The 8,386-nt window shown below is 46.6% G+C and overlaps 1 protein-coding gene across 12 annotated transcripts in view; it reads right to left on the bottom strand.

Moving 5' to 3' along the window:
• The window catches only part of ZMYM2 (zinc finger MYM-type containing 2), a 146,822-nt gene extending 139,860 nt beyond the window's left edge, over positions 1 to 6,962 (bottom strand). For 6 of the 12 annotated variants that reach the window (XM_036455404.2, XM_036455400.2, XM_036455407.2 and 3 more), the window contains exons 1-2: positions 6,543 to 6,791; positions 5,725 to 5,793 (exon numbers count right to left, since the gene is read on the bottom strand). The gene's annotated coding sequence lies outside the window, so the exon portion shown is untranslated. The other 6 variants (XR_004990967.2, XM_036455401.2, XM_036455406.2 and 3 more) reach the window with 3 other exon arrangements.
• Positions 6,963 to 8,386: the final 1,424 nt, after the last annotated feature.

Below are 8,386 nucleotides of genomic sequence, written 5' to 3' on the forward strand. Positions count from 1 at the left end.
GCCAAAGCTGCAGGCTCCACCCTGAAACCCCATCCCATCTTTAACTGCGAAATGCGACAACAAAATAGAGCACAAACGAAAGAAATGGAGGACAAAAAGCGTCTGGATATAGAGTTCAAATCTACGCTTATAAGGTTTTTCAAGAATTTCCTAGAAAAGATGGATAAGGCCTATGAGGATATGAAAAGAGATCAACTAGAATAAATAAGGAGTCATCGAGAAATGATAAGGGATCAACAAGAAATAAAGAATACATTGTCTGAAATAAAAAATATTATACAGAGTCCTAAAAACAGAAGGGAAGATCACAAGAATCAAGTCAAAGATTTGGAACATAAAGAGCCAGAAGACACTCCTCCACAGAAGCTAGAAGGCAAGAGAATCCAGAAAATTGAAGATAATGTAAGAAACCTCTGGGACAACTTCAAGCGAACCAACATCAGAATTATTGGGGTCCCAGAAGATGAGAGAGAGCAAGATATCGAAAACATACTGAAAGAAATAGTGACAGAAAACTTCCCCCACCTGGTGAATGAATTAGACTTACAAGTCCAGGAAGCGCATAGAACTCCAAACAAAAGGAATCCAAAGAGGACCACACCGAGACACATCATTATTAAAATTCCAAGAGCAAAAGACAAAGAGAGAATATTAAAAGAAGCAAGAGCAAAGAAGGTAGTAATCTATAAAGGAGCACCTATACGATTGTCAGCTGATTTCTCAACAGAAACCATGCAGGCCAGAAGGGAATGGCAAGAAATATTCAAGGTGATGAATAGCAAGAACCTACAGCCAAAAATAATCTACCCAGCAAAGCTATCACTCAGAATCGAAGGCCAGATAAAGAGCTTCACTAATAAAAAAAAGCTAAAGGAGTTCATCACCACCAAACCAGAATTATATGAATTGCTGAAGGGGGTTCTTTTAGAAGAGAAAGTAAACAAAGATAAAAATTATGAACAACAAATACGTAACTATCAACAAGTGAATCTAAAAACCAAGGAAATTAAAAAAATCTGATGAACAATGTTAACTATTGAATATAATAGAATCAGAGGTATGGAAGGGGAGTGAACTGACGATTCTTGGGGAAAAGGTTAGAGGGGGGCGTGGGAAGAGACTGAACATAAACTGTGCACCTATGAATGAGGACAATGGGGAGAGGGGAAAGGGCAGAGGGTGGGGTGGGAACCTGGTGGAGGAGAGCAATGGTGGGGGGCGGGGGGGGAAAGGAACATTTGTAATAATATGAACAATAAAAACTTATTAAAAAAAAAAAAGAAAAAAAAAGAAAACCTGAAGCAAATAAATACATGGAAAGATGCTCAACTTCACTAGTAAGCATGAAAATGCACATAACAACAACAATATACTACATGCTTTATAGCCATCAGATTGGCAAAAATTTTAGTCTGAGATTTCCAAGTTAGGGTGTGGCAAAATAGAGACTCTCTTTACCACTGGGGCATTGGAAAACAATATGTGTTTAGCAAAGTTGAACAATGAATTCTACTCCTTGGCATATGTCCTAGACATAAACATGTCTAAGGAAATTTATTGTAGAATAAATAAGTTAAATTGCTATATGATATTATTGTGTTGTATAGCTTATGTCTTCAAAGTCAGTCTCTCTTCTGTTGAATGTTTGATTCTTCTAGAGGGCAGTTAGAACTTTACCCTGTATGCCGAAACTGGTTTGGCTCAGTGGATAGAGCGTCGGCCTGCGAACTAAAGACTCCCAGGTTCGATTCCAGTCAAGGGCATGTACCTTGGTTGTGGGCACATCCCCAGTGGGGGGGGTGCAAGAGGCAGCTGATTGATGACTCTCTCTCATCGATGTTTCTAGCTCTTTATCCCTCTCCTTTCCTCTCTGTAAAAAATTAATAAAATATATATATTTTTTAAAAAGAAAAAAAAAGAAAAAGAAAAAAAAATCAATAAAAGCATATCCTCAGGTGAGGATTTAAAAAAAAAAAAAAAGACTATAAAAATTACACAGATGTTATATCAAGCTCCATATCCATGAAAAATCTGAAACATCAATATGTCAACACCTATGGGACATCTAAGTGATACAGGACTATCTCATCAAATGAGGTATAAAGTCTACTCCATGAAATTAAATATTAGAACATGGAAAAGTAGGGACCATGCTGTACATTTCCTCCAACTGTTTAAAAGGACAGGTGGGAGGGGAGGGTGATTCATACTACTATTAAGAATGCACTAGCGCTGGTCAGAGTATCCCAGTTGGTTGAAATTCATTCACAGGTTTGATTCCCAGTCAGGGTACATACAAAGATTGTGGGTCTAATACTCGGTCAGGGGGTATACAGGAGGAAACCAATCAATGTTACTCTCACATGAATGTGTGATTTTTTTCCCCTTCCTATCTCTATAAAAACCCATTTTTTAAAAATATATTTTATTGACTTTTTACAGAGAGGAAAGGAGAGAGATAGAGAGCCAGAAACATCAATGAGAGAGAAACATCGACCAGCCAACCCCTGCACACCCCCCACCGGGGATGTGCCCGCAACCAATGTACATGCCCTTGAATTGAACCCGGGACCCCTCAGTCCGCAGACCAACGCTCTACCGCTGAGCCAAACCGGTTTCGGCTAAAAATCCATTTTTAAGATATTTTTAAAAACAAGAATGCTCGCCAGGACCGGTTTGGCTCAGTGGATAGAGCATCGGCCTGCGGACTGAAAGGTCCTGGGTTTGATTCCGGGCAAGGGCATGTACCTTGGTTGCAGGCATATCCCCAGTGGGGGGGAGGGGGGTGCAAGAGGCAGCTGATCGATGTTTCTAACTCTCTATCCCTCTCTCATCTCTGTGAAAAATCAATAAAAAATAATAAAAAAAATAAAAAGATAACTTATTTAGCCAAAACCGGTTTGGCTCAGTGGTAGAGCATTGGTCTGCAGACTGAAAGGTCCCAGGTTCGATTCCGGTCAAGGGCATGTACCTGAGTTGCGGGCACATCCCCAGTAGGGGGTGTGTAGGAGGCAGCTGGTCGATGTTTCTCTCTCATGGACGTTTCTAGCTCTCTATATCTCTCCCTTCCTCTCTGTAAAAAAAATCAATAAAATATATTTTTTAAAAAAAGATAACTTATTTAAAAAAAAAAAGAATTTCAAGAGCAACAACTGAATTTAAAAAATAAGAAGAAGAAGAATGCTCTAAGATGCCATAATTATGCAAAGTATTTTTAACTATCAAAATACTTTGTAAGTAGCCGAAACCAGTTTGGCTCAATGGTTTGGCTTGGGGACTGAAAGGTCCCGGGTTCGATTCCGGTCAAGGGCATGTACCTTGGTTGCGGGCATATCCCCAGTAGGGGGTGTGCAAGAGGCAGCTGATCGATGACTCTCTCTCATCGATGTTTCTATCTCTCTCTCTCCCTTTCTCTCTGTACAAAATCAATAAAATATATCTAAAAAAAAAAAAGATACTTTGTAAGTACATCTAATAGCACCTAACAGTAACTGCCCAACAAATGTTAAGTATAATAAAGAACTTACTTAATTAAGCAAAGTCAATTAAAAATTGCCGGGTTCTCTGTATCTTACATATTAAAACTCCATTAACTGGTATTTTAAAATACTTTTAATTCCGAGTTAAATCATTAAGCAAAACAAGAATGACATCTTGGCATTATTTTTCTTCCTCTACAAATTAGGAATACAAACAGTACCTATATCAATGGGTTTTCATGAAGACTAAATTACTTAATACAGGTTAAAAATTAGCTTGGACATGTGTGGAAATTAAAAAATGTAAATAATAGGTACACAGAAATTCAATATACTACTCATAATAGTAAATTTGAAAGTTTCTAAGTAAACTTTTTTTTAAATTTAGCTTATAATTGTGCTGGTGCACAATAGGGACTTAATACATACTATGTTTTTGAAAGAGAAGTTTCTTTGGTTGTTTTTAATGTATTTTTATTGATTTCTGAGAGGAAGAGGAAGAGAGACAGTAACATCGATGAGAATCATTGATCAGCTGCCTCCTGCAGGCCCCCTACTGGGGATTGAGCCCACAACCCAGGTATGTGCCCTTGATAGGAATCGAACCCAGGACCCTTCAGTCCACAGGCCAACACTCTATCCAGTGAACCAAACTGACTAGGGCAATATATAATATTTTAATTAACCACAGTCTACCTGCTAAGATTAAGTGAAATAATACATGAAAGTGTCCTGCACTGTGCCTAGATGATATCTATTTAACATAAGCTATCATCCTCACATCATCTTTATCAATATTCAGCAAATATTCATCATCAATTAACTGTCTTTTGACCGATTTTCCACTTAATAATTAAGTATAAGCTACTAATGATTCACCTCTGACAGAGATCTTCAAGTTACAGTATCAACTGTCAATGGACTCAAAAGATACAATGTGTCCAGAGTGCTAACTTCACTGATATTTCATAACTTATTTCAAATGAGGGAGGTTTTTGACTGGTTATGTTTATCTTATTATCTAGATTCTAGAACATTCCCAGACTGACTTAAAATCAGCAAATTACAAGCACTAAACAATAACTCTGTTAACATATTTAAGAATCACTCAAGTGAAGCCCTGGCCAGGTAGCTGTTGGTTAAACCCCCAGTCATACCCTGTTTCCCCGAAAATAAGACAGTGTCTTATATTAATTTTTTCTCCCAAAGTTGCGCTAGGTCTTATTTTCAGGGGATGTCTTATCTTTCCATGCGCTAGGTCTTATTTTCGGAGGATGTTTTATTTTCAGAGGATGTCTTATTTTCAGGGAAACACGGTAGTATACAAGAATCAACCAATGAATGCATAAATAAGTGGAACACCAAATTGATGTTTCTCTCTCTCTCTCATCTATTTAAAAAAAAATTGTTTATTAAAAAAAAAAAAAAAAAAAAAAAGGCCCTAACCGGTTTGGCTCAATGGATAGAGTATTGGCCTTGGGACTGAAAGGTCCCAGGTTCTATTCCAGTCAAGGGCACGTACCTTGGTTGCAGGCACATCCCCAGAAGGGGGAGTACAGGAGGCAGCTGATCGATGTTTCCTTCTCATCTATCTGATCAATGTTTTTAACTCTCTATCCCTCTCCCTTCCTGTCTGTAAAAAATCAATAAAATACATATTTTTTAAATAAAAATAAATAAAAGAATGACTCAAGTGAAGACTACTGACCACAGAAGATGAGGAACTCAGAGAGCAATGGGCTGGTGTGATCAGCATACTGGCTGCTGAACTAGGAGTGGATTTAAGCCTAAGCAAAGACATGAAAGAGACCTACCAACTCATAAACCCTAAAAAGACTATGAGTTTTAAATCAGACACAAACAAAAAGTTAAATGGTTCCTATTTTTCCTATCCTTCGATAAATTACCATTATAAAGGTAGAAAAAATGTAAAGGATGGTTTTTTGCATACCAAAATGAAATAACTTCAGTTCCCACTGTGGAACTCTAGAGGGCGCAAGAAATATGCCCTCCTTCCCACCAACCCACCTCTGGGTAATGTGAGCAGCTAGCTGCAGGACCTGAGGTTTGTGTTGCAGCAGCAGAAGCAGTATCTGCAGCGCCCACTCCCAATTACTACCCAGGCGGCTGCCACCAAGGGAAAGCTCCTCCCCCTCAAAACACCTGGACAGACAAGACCCAGGTCTGAACGTCTACAACCTGACAACTTTCTCTAAGAGCGACAAATCAGGAGCAAAGGACTCACAATGAGGGTGTTTTCCTTCTCACTTTCTGTCAAAAATTCACCACACGGCGTTCAAAGCGATTCCTGCTCCTAGGGTAAGAGGAAAAACGAAAAATGCATCAAGAACAAGCTATCCAGGTAGGACAACCAGCCTTTCCCACGAGAAAACGAAAAGGGAATATGAGGTCAAGGAGGTTCGGTCCTTCTGTTATCACTGCCCAACACGAGACCAACAATCCCTCGTACGTAAAGCGGAGCAAAATGGCGTAAAACATGAATTTGGTCCCAAAACCCAAGTGAAATGCAAAATCTGGAGGGAGAAGGTGGAGGGCATCCAACCTGCCCCAGTGAAGAGAGCGGGGGAAGGGCAAACGGTGCCTCGACGCCAGCATTTTCTCCCAAAGGGGCCCACCCGGAGTCTCTCCCGTCACTCCGGGCACCAACTCCAATTTAGGGGCGGCTCGCATCGCCGCTGGGCTCAAATCTCCAGCATTTGCCCCGAGCTTTAGTCCTGGGCCCGACACTTGTCCCCCCCTCTACCCCCGCAGTCGGCGACCGGCTGCGCTGTCTCCCCGTCCGCCATTAGAGACCCAGCCAAACAATACGTGCGGGGCAGGGCCGCGCAGAGCCGGGAGGGGAGCGGGAGCAGGGCCCGGCGCGGACCCGGACCCTCACCCCAAACTTGGAGACCCCGAGCTCCGGCGCCGTACCGGGAGCGGGAAGACCGAACGCCCCTTCTCCGCCACACTACCCCCCCCTCCCGCCCCCGGAGAGAAAGGAAAATGCCCGCGCCCCCACCCTGGCGCCCCCGCCGAGCGCCCCCAGCCCGGCGTCCTCACCCGGCCCTCCCGGCCTCGCACGCGAGCCCCCAGCCCACGGGCCGCACGAGACCGCGCCGTGACATGAGCGAGGCCGGACCAGCCGCCCGGGCAGGACGCGCACCGACGACGGCGGCCGCGCCGCGGGGGTTAGCCCCAGGCCGGTGGGAGGCTCCAGAGGCCGCCCTCGCCCATCTCCGCCTCCGTCTCCCAAGGCTGCGCTGCACCCAGCCACCCCCACCGTCCACGGGCCAGGACTACTAACACCGCGGGGACGAGCCTCACCCGGTTCTGGCTGCGGCTTCGCGGAACGAACCTCCCCTCCCCCGACCCACCCCCTTCGGCGACGCGCACAACTCCGCTCGGTCCAGTCCCGGGTTTAGCGCTGAGAGCAGGCGAAGGCGGAGGAGGCGGCGGGCTGAGCCGGAGTGCGCCCCGCCCTCCGCACCCCCATTGGCTGGCGAGGGCCGGCCGGGGCGCCTTGGGCGCGTCTATTGGCTGAGTCTGCCTTCCTTCAGGAATCCCATAAGGGGATGGCCCGTGAGGCTGTCCGTCAGGCGCAAGCCACACCCCCTGTCCGTCCATTCCCGGCCCCTAAGCTGGCTGTGGCTTGGGCCGCGTTCCTCCCTCCTCGCTCCCGCCCCCCGCCCCGCCCCCACCGGGTCCGTAGGGTCAGCGGCCCGACTTTCTTTCGTAGCCGCGGGACTTGCCGCGGTCAGGGGACTCCCTGTGTCGGGGCGTCCGAGACACTGAGGCCAGACCGCTTCTATGGTTCGGGCCGGGGCGCCCAGCCCGCCGCGGCGGTCCCCAGCATTTTGCCCGGGAAGGGACGCGGCCTCGATGTCCCTTACGCCCTCCTGCCCAAGTCCCGGAGGCTGGAGGCCCCGTGCGGGCCAACGGGCAGGGGTAGCCCCGGGCCAACGGGCCGGGCGGCGGGCGGAGGCGTCCCCGAGCGGCCTGGGGCGGACGCACGTCCACCCGCGCCTCATCCCGTGAGGAGCGCCGCCGCCGCCCGTCATGGCTGCGGGAGGAGATGGCGTCCTCCATCTTGTCGGGACCACTCGGAACCGGGTCTGCGGGGCTGGGCGACGTGTCCCCTGCAGACCCCGCTGCGGTCCGCCATTCGGCAAGGGACAGCCTACTCCCGGCGTCTGCGTGGGGCCCAAGGAGACCCAGACCCCGTTCCCACCCCGAAGGCCAAGATGGAGGCCCGGGGGCGCCACTGGAGCCTGGCCCGAGGGTGGACGGGCCGGGGTCCTGGGCGCCGGCGCTGTTGCCGCCCTGCACCCGGGTCTCCGGGGTGAAGGACCCACCGACAGCCCGCCACCGCAGGGGGCAGCCCGCCGGCCGCGGCTCCTCTTTTGTTCCCAGGCACCCCGACGTCTCGGACGCACGCCTCGCCGGGTTCCGTTCCAGGACTCGAGCCTCGCCCTAGCGGCGAACAGAGGGATGACAACGACGGGGACATGGATGCATGGATCTATTAAGACTTCAATTCCACCATGATCCACCACCGCCTACAAATAGACATGTATTGTTACCGTGGAACGTTCGATAAGATAAGGTTGAACAGGAAGTTTATAATGAAGTCAGTCATCCTCGAAGATCTCAGTAAAGGCAGGCAGTGAACATTATAGACGCCACTTACAGCAATAGAAATTGAGATTTATTCATGAATGATGAATTTTAAAAATCAAGTAATTCTTCCACGTAGGGCAAAATACAATAAATATAATTCTCCTTACTTAACTTGAAAAATGTCCAACATGTATTTCAACCAGCTTTCTCAAAATAGTATCATTGGGGACGGGGGCTTTGCAAATCTGTGATTTCATGATTGTAACTTGTTCAGTTCTCAATACAAT

Source organism: Pipistrellus kuhlii, unplaced genomic scaffold (genome assembly GCF_014108245.1).
Source record: "Pipistrellus kuhlii isolate mPipKuh1 unplaced genomic scaffold, mPipKuh1.p scaffold_m20_p_3, whole genome shotgun sequence".
Taxonomy (NCBI): Eukaryota; Metazoa; Chordata; class Mammalia; order Chiroptera; family Vespertilionidae; genus Pipistrellus; species Pipistrellus kuhlii.